The sequence below is a fragment of the Mercenaria mercenaria genome, chromosome 11 (assembly GCF_021730395.1).
Source record: "Mercenaria mercenaria strain notata chromosome 11, MADL_Memer_1, whole genome shotgun sequence".
In the NCBI taxonomy this organism is placed as follows: domain Eukaryota; kingdom Metazoa; phylum Mollusca; class Bivalvia; order Venerida; family Veneridae; genus Mercenaria; species Mercenaria mercenaria.
In genome coordinates, this window is record NC_069371.1 from 2259045 (window position 1) to 2276311 (window position 17267).

At 36.8% G+C, this 17267-nt stretch overlaps 1 pseudogene; it reads right to left on the reverse strand.

Moving 5' to 3' along the window:
- Positions 1-165: 165 nt before the first annotated feature.
- On the reverse strand, positions 166-1994 carry LOC123532224 (putative nuclease HARBI1; annotated as a pseudogene).
- Between the last annotated feature and the right edge of the window lie 15273 nt (positions 1995-17267).

Below are 17267 nucleotides of genomic sequence, written 5' to 3' on the forward strand. Positions count from 1 at the left end.
TTTACGTTAAAGTTTGCGTACCATCTCAAATATTTTCAATGTCCATTGAGATATTGTTTTTGAAACTTTGCACACTTGTTCTCCATCATGACCCCAACCTGAAGACAAGAGGAGGTAACTCTATCAAGTATTTTGATAGAATTATGCCCCTTTTTTAATTATAATTTACGTTACAAGCAAACACTGAGAATAGTCGAGCGCGCTATCAACTGACAGCTCTTGTTTTCATATACCGCTTCATTTTTTTTCTAAAATATAACAACTCTTTTGTACAAGTATTCAGTATTGAATATGAAGAACATATAGCTGATTTACATCAACAGTTACAAGTATCACTTTCCTGTTCACTTGCCATAGCTGTGTGTACTGATTAAAGTAATTTGAATCATTCTTTACACAAGATTTCTAGCAATCCTATTTCGTTTAAGAATGGCTTCCCCATCGTTATCAAATATTTGTAATAGTGGATTCATGTTATTGCCAATATTGTCGCCAACATCTTGCTGTAGAAAGTCGGACACATCCTCGTGATTCAGTAAGCAAATATTGTGCAAAATACAACATGCGAAGATGATATCAACACCATTTTCTAACTCTGTATCTAAGTATTTTAACCGCCGAAATCTACCCTTAAGAAGAGCAAACGCTCGTTCAATTACAACCCTGTTTGCAGAAAGATAATTATTAAAACGTTTCTGTTCTTCTGTGAGATGTCCATTATCCCCGTAAGGCGTCAACAACCATTTTCTCAATGGATATGCTGCATCGGCTATAATGTGATTCTGCATTCCACACATTTGAGCACCATTGGTCCATAAATCAGAATTTCGACATACTCTGGCATCATGACAGCTCCCTGGGTACCCCGTAAAACATGGGTGAATAGCATTTCACAGTCACATACAGCCTGTAACTGCAAAGAATAAAATTGCTTTCTATTAATATAAGATGCTGCGTGATTCTCTGGTTTTCGTATTTCGATATGTGACCCATCTAATGCTCCAACTATGCCAGGGAAACCATTTCTCTGGCTAAAACGGTTTACATGTGTTTGTAGTTCTTGGTTTGTAGGCCATGAGATAAAATGTAGTAAATCAGTATTTATGGATTTCAAAACCCTTGACTGATGACAAAGACATTCCAAAGCGGTCTGCGACTCTGTTAACGTTCTCCTGACAACCCAAGTACCACAAAGTCATTAACAATTGTCTCTCCACTGAAATTGCATTCTTTCCTCCAGGTCTTGGATTAAATGCTGGTAAACGCTGTAGGTAAGAGCAAACTTCCATGAAAGTTGGTCTTGACATGCGAAACATTCCTCGAAAATTGTCGGCATCATACAGTGGTATAATATTTTCAACGTAACCATAAATTTTAGTCCTCTCCTCCTGAGGCCTGAAAAAAAAGAATGAATCAATGACATCTTGTACTCTGAATACATGCAGGTCACTAGTATACATTATGTAATAAGTTGAATTTTACCATGCTTCTGAAGTTTCTTACCAGGTACACGCTTGGGCTGTACAATGGACTGTGGAAGCCATGCATCATGCTGCCTTTCAGGTCAGTGGTTCTGACCAGGTGCCCGCCTACAATGACCTGTGCCCAGAGGGGCACATGGTTATTTACATCTACAGTTATAGAGAAAAGTGTAACCTAAACAATTACCCCAGCCAACACAGCCGATCAAGTTCAAGTGAAAGCAATAGCAACATTTTTTTAATTCAGACGCTCTTTAATATATGCTAAGTCTAAGAATAGATCTGATAATAAAATGTTGGTACGAACGTAGTTGGGTACGAAATGACACAATGTCTTTAAAAATCTTCATTTTCCCAAAAATAACCCAAAAACAAAAAAGAGAATTAATTCACATACAGAACAGATAAGAAGGATGCCAGCAAAGGCATTATGTCTCCGCTCTGCCCACCATCTTCGTCATCTGATGGCTCTTCGCACAAGATCAGGAACAGTATCGCGTTGCCCGCCGCCATATTGAATTTCTATTTCCGATCTGGTTCTGGAGTGGATACGTTCCATTCAGTTACTCCACTCGGAACACTCTGAGCGCATGAATGGAAAGTACCCATGGACCGGACACGCCCATCAATGTACTATCATGAAAAATGACCTTTAACCCTTTTCCAATCATATCGCCCCAATCCGCCCTTATCGCTTATCCAACGAAACGCCTCAATCCGCCCATGCTGTCTACAAATCTATAGAGCTACGGACCTGGGTCTTGCGCGCGACACGTCGTCTTACTGTGGTACACATTCATGCCAAGTTATTTGAAAATCCATCCATGGATGACAAAGATATGGACCGGACACGAAAATTGCGGACAGACCGACAGACGGACAGACGGTTCAAAAACTATATGCCTCCCTTCGTGGGCATAAAAAACAATTTGAGGAGATTGCAAAATCAATTGTGCTAAAATACCCCAATACATTTGAGGACCGGATTGACAAAATCAGAATTGGTACTGGTTATGATTCACTACTTAAACAGTTTGTGTCAAGAAATGAGAATCTTAATCGCAGTAAAAGTCCACAAAATAAAGAGAATAGTGGTGAGAGTCAGCAAAAGACTGAAACTGAAAAGAGGAAGGTGGTGCATGATAGCTACGGCTGCATAAATTGGGGTCCATCCATTTCAATTGATGAAGAGTCTGAACAAGAAAATACTCGAGAAAAACTGAAATCAAGCTATGGACTAGATCCTGATTGGGATAAAGTGTATTCTGGAATGGAAGCAACATACCCATTGCTAAGGAAGCATATCAACAGTGGAGAATCACTGAGGCAGCTTCGTGAAGACTGGCCTTATCTTGTTGATCAAAATGTACTGTTGGCACATTGCAAGGAACTTCTTGGAAAAGACTTACTACAGGCTGTAGAAAACTCATTTGCAAAGAAAGCACCAAGAATGCTGAGATTCTTTAAGTCTCGAACACCTAATGTGGAACCTTACATAGCTGCAGCTGAAAAAGAGAAGCAAGCCGACAACTTTACAGCCATTTTGCAGCTGGTCATCGTGTGTCTCCAAAGGATTTTTGGTTAAAGTTTTTGATAGTGAAATATCTCTGTTACCATCAAAGCTTTTGACTTGAAACTTAAAATACTTATTTACTATCAAAGTCTACATCAGGAGAAACAATCCCCATAACTCTGGTTTAAATTTTGACAGAATTATGCCCCTTTATAACTTAGAATATTTTGTTCAAATTTTTTATAAAGTCAAATATCTCTGTTACTATTAAAGCTTTGGACTTGAAACTAAAAATTGTTATTTGCTATCAAAGTCTACACCAAGAGACACAAGTCCCATAACTCTGATTTGAATTTTGACAGAGATATGTCCCTTTTTAACTTGGATTTTATTTTTACTGGCAAAGCTCTAATTTAGAGTCAAGCACTGAGTTGAGCGCACTGTCTTACGGACAGCTCTTGTTTAGAAGACTTGTTACAATTTTATTATGTTACGCACAAGGATTATCTTTGCGGTCTATAACAATAATTGAAAAATAAGAAAATCTGTGGTTTAGAAACTAGACATACTGTAGTTTATAGGAAAAGTCATGGCAGCTGGTTTCCAGCACTGTACCGTATAATTATGGGTATACTGTAACAGTTAAATATTGTAGTTTTACAGCTTAATCCGTACTTTTGCGGACCAACATGTTACTGTCAATCCGTAAATACACGGGAAAAGTCCTGGAAACCAGCTGCCAGGACCTTACGATTCCTTTTTACCATAAAATATTACTGGAAAAATCCCAGCAGCTTGTTTCCAGGACAGTACCCTAAGTTTACGGATTGACAGTAACAGTAAAACTACAGGCAAAACTGTAATGATTACAGTTACAGTTCTTGTAATTATTACAGTTTTGGCCGTAATTCTACAGGCTTACTGTAACTGTTGTTGTTGTTGGGTTTAACGTCGCACCGCCACATTTATAGGTCATATGGCGACATTCCAGCTTTGATGGTGGAGGAAGACCCCAGGTGCCCCTTCGTGCACTATTTTATCACGAGCGGGTACCTGGGTAGAACCACCGACCTTCCGTAAGCCAGCTGGATGGCTTCACCACATGAAGAATTCAACGCCCCGAGTGAGGCTCGAACCCACATCGATGAGGGGCAAACGATTTGAAGTCCGCGACCTTAATACTGTAACTGTAATTACTACAGCTTTGCCCATAATTTTAGAGGAATAACTGTTACTGTCAATCCGTAAATTTACGGAACTGTCCCGGAAACCAGCTGCCAGGATTTCCCCCGTAATATTTTACGATATTTTGTTTTTTAAGTGTACGGCAAAAACCGTTATTTTAGATTTTTACGGGCAAAGTCCCGCAGCTGGTTTCCAGGACAGAACCATATTTTTACGGGGAGACTAACTTTTTCGTACAGTATAGTAACTACAGTATTGGCCCGTAAATTTACGGAACTGTCCCGGAAACCAGCTGCCGGGACTTTTCACGTAATATTTAACGGTATTTTTTAACAGTGTAGGATATGACGTTAATCTACCATGTCCGTGAGTTAAGGTAAGGAAATCTAAATAAAAGGGTGATATACTAGGCACCAAAAAGCAAGACTCTGCCTATTTTCTTTTTTTTTCTTTTGGATGCATCTCAGTCTGAGGATAGTATGTCCTTATCCTTAACTCAATGTACATCGTAAATTTATTTTGTCTCCGTTTAACGTGGTGATTGTTAACATTCTTTTAAGAATAAATGTGTAGCGCAGTAATATGTTGTTTAACCGCTTTATTTCCGATACTTAAGATGCAGAAATTAGTTCAACGATGTAGACCCCTGTAAATCCTATATTTAACTAGAGCTATCACTAAAGGTGTTGAATGTACACCCCGCATGCATTGACACAGTACATTGCAATCTGACGCACACAAGATTGCATAATTATGTGGATTGTATGTTTACAGGCTGTATGTATACAGTATAGTAACAAAAAACAAAGTCCCATAACTATGCAGAATATTTATCACAAGATTGCATATGCAGACTGTATGTACATAGTATGTTAATAAGAAACAAAGTCCCATAACTCTGCATTTTTTGTTGTTGAAAGAACCTAACATGCCCATGCACAACTACTGTTGTTACTGATCACTTGTGTGAAGTTTCATTAAATTGTGTCCAGGGGATGAGGAGAGATGGTGCGCACAAGATTGTGTCAAGTATATAGTATAGTAACAAAAAACAAAGTCCCGTAACTGCATTTTTTTCCCGTCCACATACAGACGGACAGACAGACAACCTGAAACCAGGATACTTTGTTGTCGGGGGTACAATAAAACAATTCATCATTTGCAAAGAAATGCGTACATTTGTGTACATTCGCCATTCTATGAAAATCTCGCAAGTCTTATTCGGGAATGAACGTAATTGTCCCATAATTTCATTTGCATATAAAGTAGTCAGTCAGGTATCGAAGTAGGTCGCGTTAAAAATCCAAAAAGTATTTCATGGGAAGTGTCCAAAGAGTCCAAATAGTTTCTTGTATAAGCGTAGTTTTAGAGGTCTAGGTTAACCTAACCCTACATCTTTAGTCAGTATATGTACCTACTGCATGGAATATTTCATATGGATTTTTTTCAGGTCTTTCAATTGTAAACTCTTTACTGTGTTAATCAAAAACCGCTTTGGATATTTACCCTTATGACCGAAGTATCTCAAAGGTGAGATAATATTATGTCATTTTTAAAAATGCTTGAATTTCATCTAACTCAGCAAAATCTAGATTTGCCCTTCAGAGCGGTAAATCAACACTGAGCAAAAAACAGCCCAAATGCCAGTTTGTGTTTATCTTTGAATGCATATACCATGAATTAATGCCCTTATTATCCCCCGACGCAGTCAGCGGGATATAGTTTCGGCGTTGTCCGTCCGTCCTTCCGCAGCCGTATCTAGGAAGTCGTTCGGAATATTTAAATAAAACTTCATATACATGTTCACCACTATTGATGTTATGCGGCCCGTCAAGTGACAGTCAGATTGCCAAAGTAACACCAGAGTTATGGCCCTTAGAGTTTCTAGTGTTAACTATATAGAGTACTATAAAAATGGCAATTCCTGCTTCATTAACGAGTTCTTGTGATATATCTGACCTAGAACTATGAAACTTAAACTGAATTCTTATCACAATGTGGTTGTGCAAACATACAATTTCGTCTTTACTAACTTTAGATTTATTGGCCGTTACAATCCACATATTAAAGCAATATCTCAATGGACTTTGAAAATATTTGGGGTGGTACGCAAAGTTAAACATTACAATAAGCATACCATATTCTAAGTCGAAAGGGGACCATAATTCAGTCAAAATGCTTGACAGAGTTGCCTCCTCCTTTTTACAGACTGGGGTCATGATGGTAAACTAGTATGCAAAATATCAAAGCAATATCTCAATGGACTTCGAAAATATTTGGGGTGGTACGCAAAGTTAAACATTACAATAAGCATACCATATTCTAAGTCGAAAAGGGACCATAATTCAGTCAAAATGCTTGACAGAGTTGCCTCCTCCTTTTTTACAGACTGGGGTCATGATGGTAAACAAGTATGCAAAATATCAAAGCAATATCTCAATGGACTTTGAAAATATTTGGGGTGGTACACAAACTTTAAAATTTATGTGACGCTCACACTCACGCCAACGCCAGGGCGAGTAGGATAGCTCCCCTATTCTTCGAATAGTCGAGCTAAAAATGTTCAAACCACATGTGAAGTTGTAACCATGCCCATCCCCGCCTAAGTCTGTTTTAAGGTATTAGGCCCATAATAGAGTATCTCCTTTTTGAAGAGTATTCAATTTCTACCATACACCTACTTTGACTGCAATTTTCAGGGGGGCGTAAGTTCAAGCCCCACTGGGGCCAAATTATTTTTCCCTTATTTTTCTTTTTTTCTAGTGAGTTTGTACTTCTTTTAAGACCTGTTATTGATTTATTGTACAAAAGTGGAAAATATGCATTGGATAAGCGATTTCTTGCTGTTCAAAGTGAATTTACTTCTGAAATAGAAGGGGTAGAGTTAGACATCTTTAAAAATACTGAGTTACATGCGGTAAAAGTTCTCTATTTTGCCTTCATTCTTTAAATTACATATTGTAGAAGAAATGTAGGTAGGTTTTACTTCTGCCCCACAGTTATTTTTGAATGAAGTGAGCAAAATTCAAAACAGACCCGCTGGATTCGACCTTAATTTTTCAATGTTGGAGGTAGAATTCTGTCTCATTAAAGCCGTTTATTTGAGGCACCCTAGAAAAAATGATACTGACACTTCTACTTTTTAGTTTTATAATTGTTTACCAATAGTTTGATGGTTCTTTCATAAAATCATAAAAATAATGGTATAATGAATTCCCTGCAAGCGTTTTGGATAAAGGCCGCCACTTTGAAATTTGTCTCTACTTGAGCTTGAGGAAATACCATAAATTACACAAAATTTATAAAAAAAAACGGCACGGTAAAAGTTCTTAAAAATTTGCAACAAAGTGCGAAGCACGGTCAACTGTAAGAATATACCAAGCAAATGCCATTTTTTAAACATTACTATTAGGGGCCTAATACCTTAATTAAATCAATATTTTCGCTTATCGTGGCTTAATATGCAGCGAACTTAATTGATTGTAGGCCATTAGAAATGAATGATTAAATCATTTGTTTTACGTGCACGTCTCTCTTTCATTGCGATAGATTAAAAACATAATGATAAATTCATTCTATACACTCGTTTTCATGCAAATCGAGCTATCTTACAAAAGATAAAGATCCACTGAATCATTTATAATTTACTTATCCTAATATAGCTATATAATATACAGTAAACCATGATTGGACCATCCGTTTGTCCAGTAATAATTAGCTAAAATACAACACGTTAAATGATATAAACTTTCTGTGGATATTCAATCTTGAAAACCTATTCTCTTGAAATGCACTGCAGAATATTTAATGACGATGTGGGCCTCACAACTGTACAGTTCAAAGTGTTGTCTACTGAGGATTAGTGGCAGCAAAAACACAATGAAAAACCATAAGAAATATTTAAGATGAAGGACAGTGAACAACTACTTCCCGAAGGATAGCCTGAAATTGTTCAGCAAAATTATGATGTAGACGATTAACAAGACCTTAGAAGGTAACCTTATCATTATATAATACAATATTACAAAAACTACGAAAACCATACAAGCAAAATAAGTGCGTTGCTTCTTTACCGTATTGACAAAATGTAACATATTCATCCACACTCACAGAAAAAGAGGCAGCCATTCTCAGAATAATTCTCAGAAGGCAAAAGGAGAAGCGTTACCAGTATAAACAGGTAAATAAAACAGGAACTCAAACTCAAGATCTGAGTCCCCGTACCGGGGACTAAAAGTAAGAAACGTATTATTTGCCATGTCAATACTTGGAAATACTCCTAAAAGTCTTAAAACGACTTTAGAGCGAAATATCGGGAATAAACGTATTATGTTATTGTGTTGTTTGTTTACTTTTCTTTAGGACAATCTTATTCCTGAATTGTAGACAAAACTGCAGCTGTCTGTCTTTGTGTTAGTCTGTTGCGAAAGTTCACTAAAGATTGATCCTATCATTCCCAACAAACACCGTTATCGAAGATAGTTACTCTGCTGAAGGTTATTAACTTCTATTCCGTAAGTTGTTACTCACTACATTATTTTCATATGTGTAGATTACAGATTATCAACTCAAGAAAGCTGAGGATCATTCAAGTCCATTATGGCTCCTTCGAAAAGCTGCGTGAACTTAGACAGAATAAATTTTAGGGGTTGCCAACTGTACGCTTGTCTCGTACATTGTGTAGTGTGCACTATCTATGTGTATGAATGATACAATAGCTGCACCGGTATATATAGCTGAACTTCAAAATAAACACTAGATGCCCATGGGCAATATGTCGAGCCCGCCAGCTGTCAAAAGGACTGGGAGTTGTACATGACACTCCTTGTCTCATTCAGGCAAACATTTATGCCAAATAAAAAAGAGATTGCAAAAAGTTACAATATAAGTTATTTAAAGTAACAACAAAGGAACGTAAATCTAAAAAAAAAAAAATTCTAAGTCCACATAAAAATCTGCACCAGTAGAGATAGGTCAAAATACACCTGATAATTGGATGTAACATGCATGCTGTACTACAGAAAAGTGGTCTTGATTTTTCCCTACGACCAGTAATAAAAAAGTTACAAATATAAGCTATTTATAGTAACAACAAAGGGAAGTAATTCTAGGATCTTGCGCATGACACTCCGTCGCATGATGATGAACGATTGTGCCAAGTTACATCAAAATCCCTCAATGCATCAAAAAGAAATGCTCCAGACAAAGTCATTCTTGTATCTGACTTTTGACCTCTAAGTGTGACCTTGACCTTAGACCTAGGGACCTGGTTCTTGCGCAAGACACTCCATCTCAAGGAGGTGAATATTTGTGCCAAGTTACATCAAAATCTCTCCATGCATGTAGAAGAAAATGCTCCGGACAAAGTCATTTTTGAATTTGACCTTTGACCTGTAAGTGTGACCTTGACCTTTGAGATAGGAACCTGGGGTTTGCGCATGGCACTCCGTCTCACTGAGGTTATCATTCATACCAAATATAAACAAGATTGCTCCATGCATGTCAAAGTTATGATCCGGACAAACAAATCCGGACGGACGCACGCACGCACATACACCGAACAGACATTTGGACAACTATGTCTTCGCTTCCGCAAGCGGGCTCGACAAAAATGAAGAAATGGGTTGTATGATGATTACATGTAGGCAAAACTGAAATAGGGGAAACGGATTGCGGACAGAGACGAACAGGTTTCTTAGGCAATCAATTAAAGACGTGATATAAACAGTCATTCCAAGTAATCGCTACATTAGCATGTTATTTGGTTTACTGTGTATGAATTTACCTTTCGCTGAACTACTGAATAAAATGTGCTTTCGGAAAATGTGGTAATCAGAATGTAATTCTTCCTAATATCCAGGTATATTCGAGCATGGGGACTGAGGGAGATATATAGAGGATAAACAATCATACCGGGGTAAAGAGAATAGGCAAAATCAAAAGTATTCACGAGGGAATGTTGCAGTTAAAAGAACTTCAGAAGCGGGGAAGGGAGTATACTTCCGCACTTGGCAAAAGAAAAGAGTACGAATAGAAGAATGTTACCTGAGAACTTTCGATCACTTCCTAGAAAAATCAGAGCAAAATATTTTACGTAGCTAAATGGAATGAATCTCACACTTCGAATACTAATCATTTTGTAAAACCTGGTAGTAGAGTTATACGGTACTTAAATATGAACTAACCATTTAATTATCAAGAAAATATTAACATTCCATTTCGTGACAAATAAAACAAGGTGTGTTCGTCCATATCAATTACGTGTATACAGAATAAATCTGTTAGCGGCCACATTGTCTCAAACGATTAGAACATGTTTTAAAGTATGATTTCATGTAAATGGCACAATTAAGGTATATGTAACAAGAACATTCAGGCAAGTTACACATTTCTGCAATTCTAAACAAGAAACGTTTTCGGGACTCTTTTAGAAAAAGCCTTATAATTGTTTTCTATACTTATCCGTCATTTTATGCAAGACCACTAGGATTAGAGTTGGTTCGTGTATACCCAAGACTACTTGACATGTACTCCATTACTGTTAACTTTATCTCCGTTTTAAACGGTGACTAGATGAGAATTTCATTACGCTTGTCCAATGTAAATAAACTTACAGTATTTATCCTCTACATGGCAGTCGAGCAGTGTAATATACTCCATTAGAAAACCAATTATGGTCCATTACTGGCATATGGATCATATATAAATGCAATATGACAAACGTCATAAGGTTATGAAGACTTGGTTGGGCCTGACTGATATAAAACAATTATTTGTGTGTGTGTTCGGATTAAACGTCTTTTTCAACAATTTTTCACTCATATAAACGAAGGTGTCTACTTGTAGCAGTGAGCACAATGCCCAACTTTATACTGCTGCCTCACTGGAATATCACGCCGTAGGCAGGTGGCATGATACCCCACCCAGTCACATTATACTGACACCGGGCTGACCAGTCCTAGCACTATCCTCTTAATGCTGAGCGCCAAGCGAGGAAGCTACTGGTACCATTTTTTACGTCTTTAGTATGACGCGGCCGGGGATCGAACCCACGACCTCCCACACTTGAAGCGGACAGCACATGAGCTAATATTCCATTGAAGTATATAATAAAAATTTAGATATGTAAAATTTTCATCAAATTTATCCAGCCTGAGCAGATATAAAATATAAAAGAGGATGTTGAGCTGTATTCACAAAAGAATTATCAACTTTGCATAAATGATATAAACTTTATATAAATACAACACGTTAAATGATATAAACTTTCTGTGGATATTCAATCTTGAAAACCTATTCTCTTGAAATGCACTGCAGAATATTTAATGACAATGTGGGCCTCACAACTGTACAGTTCAAAATGTTGTCTACTGAGGATTAGTGGCAGCAAAAACACAATGAAAAACCAAAAGAAATATTTAAGATGAAGGACAGTGAGCAACTACTTCCTGAAGGATAGCCTGAAATTGTTCAGCAAAATTATGATGTAGACGATTTACAAGACCTTAGAAGGTAACCTTATCATTATATATTACAATATTACAAAAACTGCAAAAACCATACAAGCAAAATAAGTGCGTTGCTTCTTTACCCTATTGACAAAATGTAACATATTCATCCACACTCACAGAAAAAGAGGCAGACATTCTCAGAAGGCAAAAGGAGAAGCGTCACCAGTATAAACAGGTAAATAAAACAGGAACTCAAACTCAAGATCTGAGTCCCCGTACCGGGGACTAAAAGGAAGAAACGTATTATTTGCCATGTCAATACTTGGAAATACTCCTAAAAGTCTTAAAACGACTTTAGAGCGAAATATCGGGAATAAACGTATTATGTTATTGTGTTGTTTGTTTACTTTTCTTTAGGACAATCTTATTCCTGAATTGTAGACAAAACTGCAGCTGTCTGTCTTTGTGTTTGCGTGTTAGTCTGTTGAGAAAGTTCACTAAAGATTGATCCTATCATTCCCAACAAACACTGTTATCGAAGATAGTTACTCTGCTGAAGGTTATTAACTTCTATTCCGTAAGTTGTTACTCACTACATTATTTTCATATGTGTAGATTACAGATTATAAACTCAAGAAAGCTGAGGATCATTCAAGTCCATTATGACTCCTTCGAAAAGCTGCGTGAACTTAGACAGAATAAATTTTCAAATTAAGGGGTTGCCAACTGTACGCTTGTCTCGTACATTGTGTAGTGTGCACTGTCTATGTGTATGAATGATACAATAGCTGCACCGGTATATATAGCTGAACTTCAAAATAAACACTAGATGCCCATGGGCAATATGTCGAGCCCGCCAGCTGTCAAAAGGACTGGGAGTTGTACATGACACTCCTTGTCTCATTCAGGCAAACATTTATGCCAAATAAAAAAGAGATTGCAAAAAGTTACGATATAAGTTAATTTAAAGTAACAAAAAAGGAACGTAAATCTAAAAACAAAAAAATCCGCACCAGTAGAGATAGGTCAAAATACACCTTAAAAATTGGATGTAACATGCATGCTGTACTACAGAAAAGTGGTCTTGATTTTTCCCTACGACCAGTAATAAAGAAGTTACAAATATAAGCTATTTATAGTAACAACAAAGGGAAGTAATTCTAGGATCTTGCGCATGACATTCCGTCGCATGATGATGAACAATTGTGCCAAGTTACATCAAAATCCCTCTATGCATCAAAAAGAAATGCTCCAGACAGTCATTCTTGTATCTGACTTTTGACCTCTAAGTGTGACCTTGACCTTAGACCTAGGGACCTGGTTCTTGCGCAAGACACTCCACCTCAAGGAGGTGAATATTTGTGCCAAGTTATATCAAAATCCCTCCATGCATGAAGAAGAAATGGTCCGGACAAAGTTGTCATTCTTGTATCCTTTGACCTCTAAGTGTGACCTTGACCTTAGACCTAGGGACCTGGTTCTTGCGCATGACACTCCGTCTCATTATGGTGAACAATTGTGCCAAGTTACATCAAAATCCCTCCATGCATGAAGAAGAAAATGCTCCGGACAAAGTCATTTTTGAATTTGACCTAATTCGTCAATATTACTTCCGGGGTAAACGAAAGTAGAATTAATGCAGATCGCTGCTAATTTAAAGGTCCAATACTAAGGAAAGTGAACATTTTAATTTCTTTTAAAAAGCACAGAAACTATTTCATTTTATTGGAAAATGAAAGTTGGTATGTAGAAATTCGAAATAAATCGCAGTATATGTACAATTATTTTTCTATGAAGTATGAAGAAAGTTAAAAAGACCTGGGGGGTCATTCTGTCGATTCATTGAAGTTTCAACATAATACACATACATTTCTTTGAGTTCCAAAGACCTTCTGTAAATTTTGACCTGCCAATCTTCATTATTTAGTGTCTTGCAGAAGTCTATGCACTGGCTATGAAAGAAATTGCCAACTCACTTTCCCTTAGTAATGGACCTTTAAATAGGTTTTCTCTAAATAATTTCTCATATAAGCAGTAAAAATTGCACAGCGTTGCTCATTTGAATATTTGTTTATATATATGATAATAATATAAATAAAATATAGGAATAAATCTTGACATAATTACCACATTTTTACATTGAGCATACTTAAAAGCACTTCTAGACATTTAGTGTTAATAGTGAGAATTTTATGTTGTTATTGCAAAATTTATTTGTTTTTCAGACCACCCAGTTGATGAATACGAGTATGCAGGAATAAATCTGGATGGAGAGATTGATGAACAGGTTAAAGTGCAAGAACAACAGGAACAATATTTAGTGTGGTCTAGACAGGCAACACTGCTGTTGATCAGTGAATACAAAGACAAACAGGAAAGGATTGATGCTGGGAAACTAAGGAAGAACAAAGCTTTTGAGGAAATAAGCAAAGAATTGAACAAAGCAGGTTATGGTTTCAGTCATGAGCAGTGTAATGGGCGTCTGAATACTATCACACGTGCCTAAAAACAGGTTAAAGATCACAATGCAAAGAGTGGTAATGACAGAAAGACCTACGAGTATGAAATAGAACTGAATGAATTGTTCTCTACAAGACCAAATATTGAGCCGAAATTTGTTCTCAGCACTTACCAGAAAGAAGCAGATCATTCAAAAGTTGAGAAGAAAGAAGAAGGAAAACGGAAAAACAGTGATACTGATTCAGAAGGTAATAACAGTGGTGGCAAAGTACGGAAAACAAAGGCATCAGCTGTTATTTCTTACTTAGAGACAGTAATACAAAACATAAATGAAAGATATGAGAAAGAACAGGCTAAAAAAGATGAACGCCACAAGGAAAGAATGGGCCTCTTTAGAGATCTGATTGATGCTTTAAAGGAGAAAAAATGAACCAGACTTAAAATTAAGAACACTACGTAATGCAAAATAGGTCATTTACATTGTATTTGTTTTCTCTGCAGGTGTATCTGCCCATCAGAAATCCTGTTTTGATTTTAAGTCAAAGAAGTCCCATGTTCCATAATTAACAATTAAGGCCCCTGATAATATCAATCTTGGTCATATTTTTATGTTAGGCGGACATGTTATGACAACATTACAAAGACCAATGTCTGGCATTAAAGGTCAAGTTTTGTTTAAAAGAACTAGGTCACCAGGTTAATAGGCTTAATATTTCTTAGTTTCTTTATGTAAATCCCACTTGAAAATATGTGACCTACTTTTAAAGTTGCAAACCATTCATGATCAGTTCAGGAGTGGGATAAAACGGTTCATTATGCACCATAGTTTCTGAACATCCAGCATATAGGTATCAGGAGGGCATCTTTTGGACATTTTAGTGGTCCTCTTGTTTCTTTCAGGATGTTGCAGAATTTGCACGGAGAAGGAGATATGCACTGTTTTCCTACATTGTGGTCACATGCTTTGCTGTATGGACTGTAGTAAAATTTTAAGGAGGTGTCCCATTTGTAGGGACAAGTTAAAGAAGAAATGGATTCGTGTTTTTAGAAGCTAAGATATTCAGCTATTAAATACAGAGTGTGGAGACTCAGTCGAATGTTTTATTTGGGGTTCCGTTTTACTGTTTAATGTTATTTTTGTGATATCACCAATTCAGATAGGTGATATTATACATTATGAGTATGTGGCGTCACCCATTCGCTTTGGTGATATCACCCTTTTGAATGGGTGATATCATCTATTTATGCTGAATAAGTGATATCGGCTATTTGAATTGGTGACATTACCCATTTAAATAGGTTAGAACTTCTACAGCATAAATAAGTGATATCACATATTCGAAAGGGTGATGTCACTTATTCAAATAGGTGATACCAAAATCTTGCGTTTAGTAAAATGGCTCCCAATAGCTTTACAGTTAAGTGTCTCTTAAATTCTACTACATAATCATTGTACAATGTGTTTGATAAAATATGACTGATTAGCTGCAATGTTAGGAAACCATCATTTACCTTTGTAAGTAGTGGGGGTTGATTGAAATCTGTCTGCTCATCATACAGTCTCATTGGTATACATACAGTAGTGTCCTTAGAGCTGTGGCAGTTGTTATCAAACCGTATGGATGTTTTTGATCAGACATTCTTGACCTAATATAATGCACATATGTAATGTGTTAATGGTAATTTTTTTCAAGCTCATTACTGTTACATTGCCAACAAATAGGTAATATTCATTTGAATATTTTGTATTAAGGCAGATGGTTTTCAGATCACCAAGTGGAAAATTGTCAATTTTAATCTTGTGCACACCCTAGGGGTGTCTTAATCATACTTCATTTTCTATTAAGGAAAGTGGGTAAAATGATTAATGGGTAAAAGATGCTGTTTCCTTTCACAAATCAGCAAGACTAGATAATAGGTGTTTTAGCCTGTGTGCCATAAGTCTGGTGTAAGGTGAATTGTAAGGTTGGCTACTTATGCTAGAGCTACATATATTTAGTTTGTTACATATTAATATGTGTTCCTTTCTGTATGGTTTTCATTCTAATTACATGTAGCTGGAAAAAAGCAGCAAACATTCCTTAAGCAATCGTGTTATTGTTATTGTAAATTGTTAGATGCTGGTCAGGGCATTACTTTATAATTTTAGAACATGCTAGACGGTTTTGATGTTCTCAAAACTATTTTTGTTCAAGACAGAGCACCCAGTTACTTTAAAGTTTCAGATGTTTATCACTGATATTTTGATTACCACATTTATTTTCTTTTTTCTATTACTATTATTTTTAGCTCACCTGTCATGTAGTGCCAGGGTGAACTTTTGTGATCACCCTTCGTCCGTCGCCCGTCCGTCCGCTCTTACGAGAGCTACGTAATGGGGTCATTTTTCAGTACAATCAACCTTTGTGGGGTCCTTTGCTACTTGTGGGGTTAACCCCAGAAGATAATGATTTCTTTCTGTACATCCATATCTAGTGGGGTTAAAAAAATGGTCAAAAAATTTAACCCCACAAAATATTGTCCAAATTTCATTTGTCCATGTTCTCTGTGTCCGTATCTTGGACAGTCCCATATACCTAACTAATGCATGTACCGGAGACTGACGAGAAATGCTCGGCTATTTCCGCCAATGACAGCCTGCGACAATGTTCGAGGTAATCCGGATGTACCTTGATTTCCTGGTTCTGGCTAAAACTCGGCCACCATTCTCCGGCCAGTTTTAGACGAATTTTTGCTTAATTCCGTGGAGATTTCATGTAAAAAAGTAGAAAACAATAAATCTAGTCCTTATGCATTATAATAAAATATGTTTGGTATGTTAGGTGACGTAAAATTTATGCAATATCAATGTATCAAAATCCGGCGACCGGTGACCCTGTTTTAGCCCTAACCTACTTCCGCCATTTTGGAACAACGACAACATTTTTGTTGTGTCGCGATAAGAAGAAAAAAGACGACAGCAGGTAATTTTATGTAAGTTATTTACTTATATACGTCATTATGCTTGATTTTTTACACAGATTTTATCAACAGAAGTCAAAATTAATGACTTTAGATACATGACACGATACTAAACAACCGGGAACCCCATAGTTTTTGTTGGACAAAAGCACCTCGTGTTTCATTTTCAAGCAAGACAGGATGGAGGCTTTTCACATTATATCAATTGCCGTTATG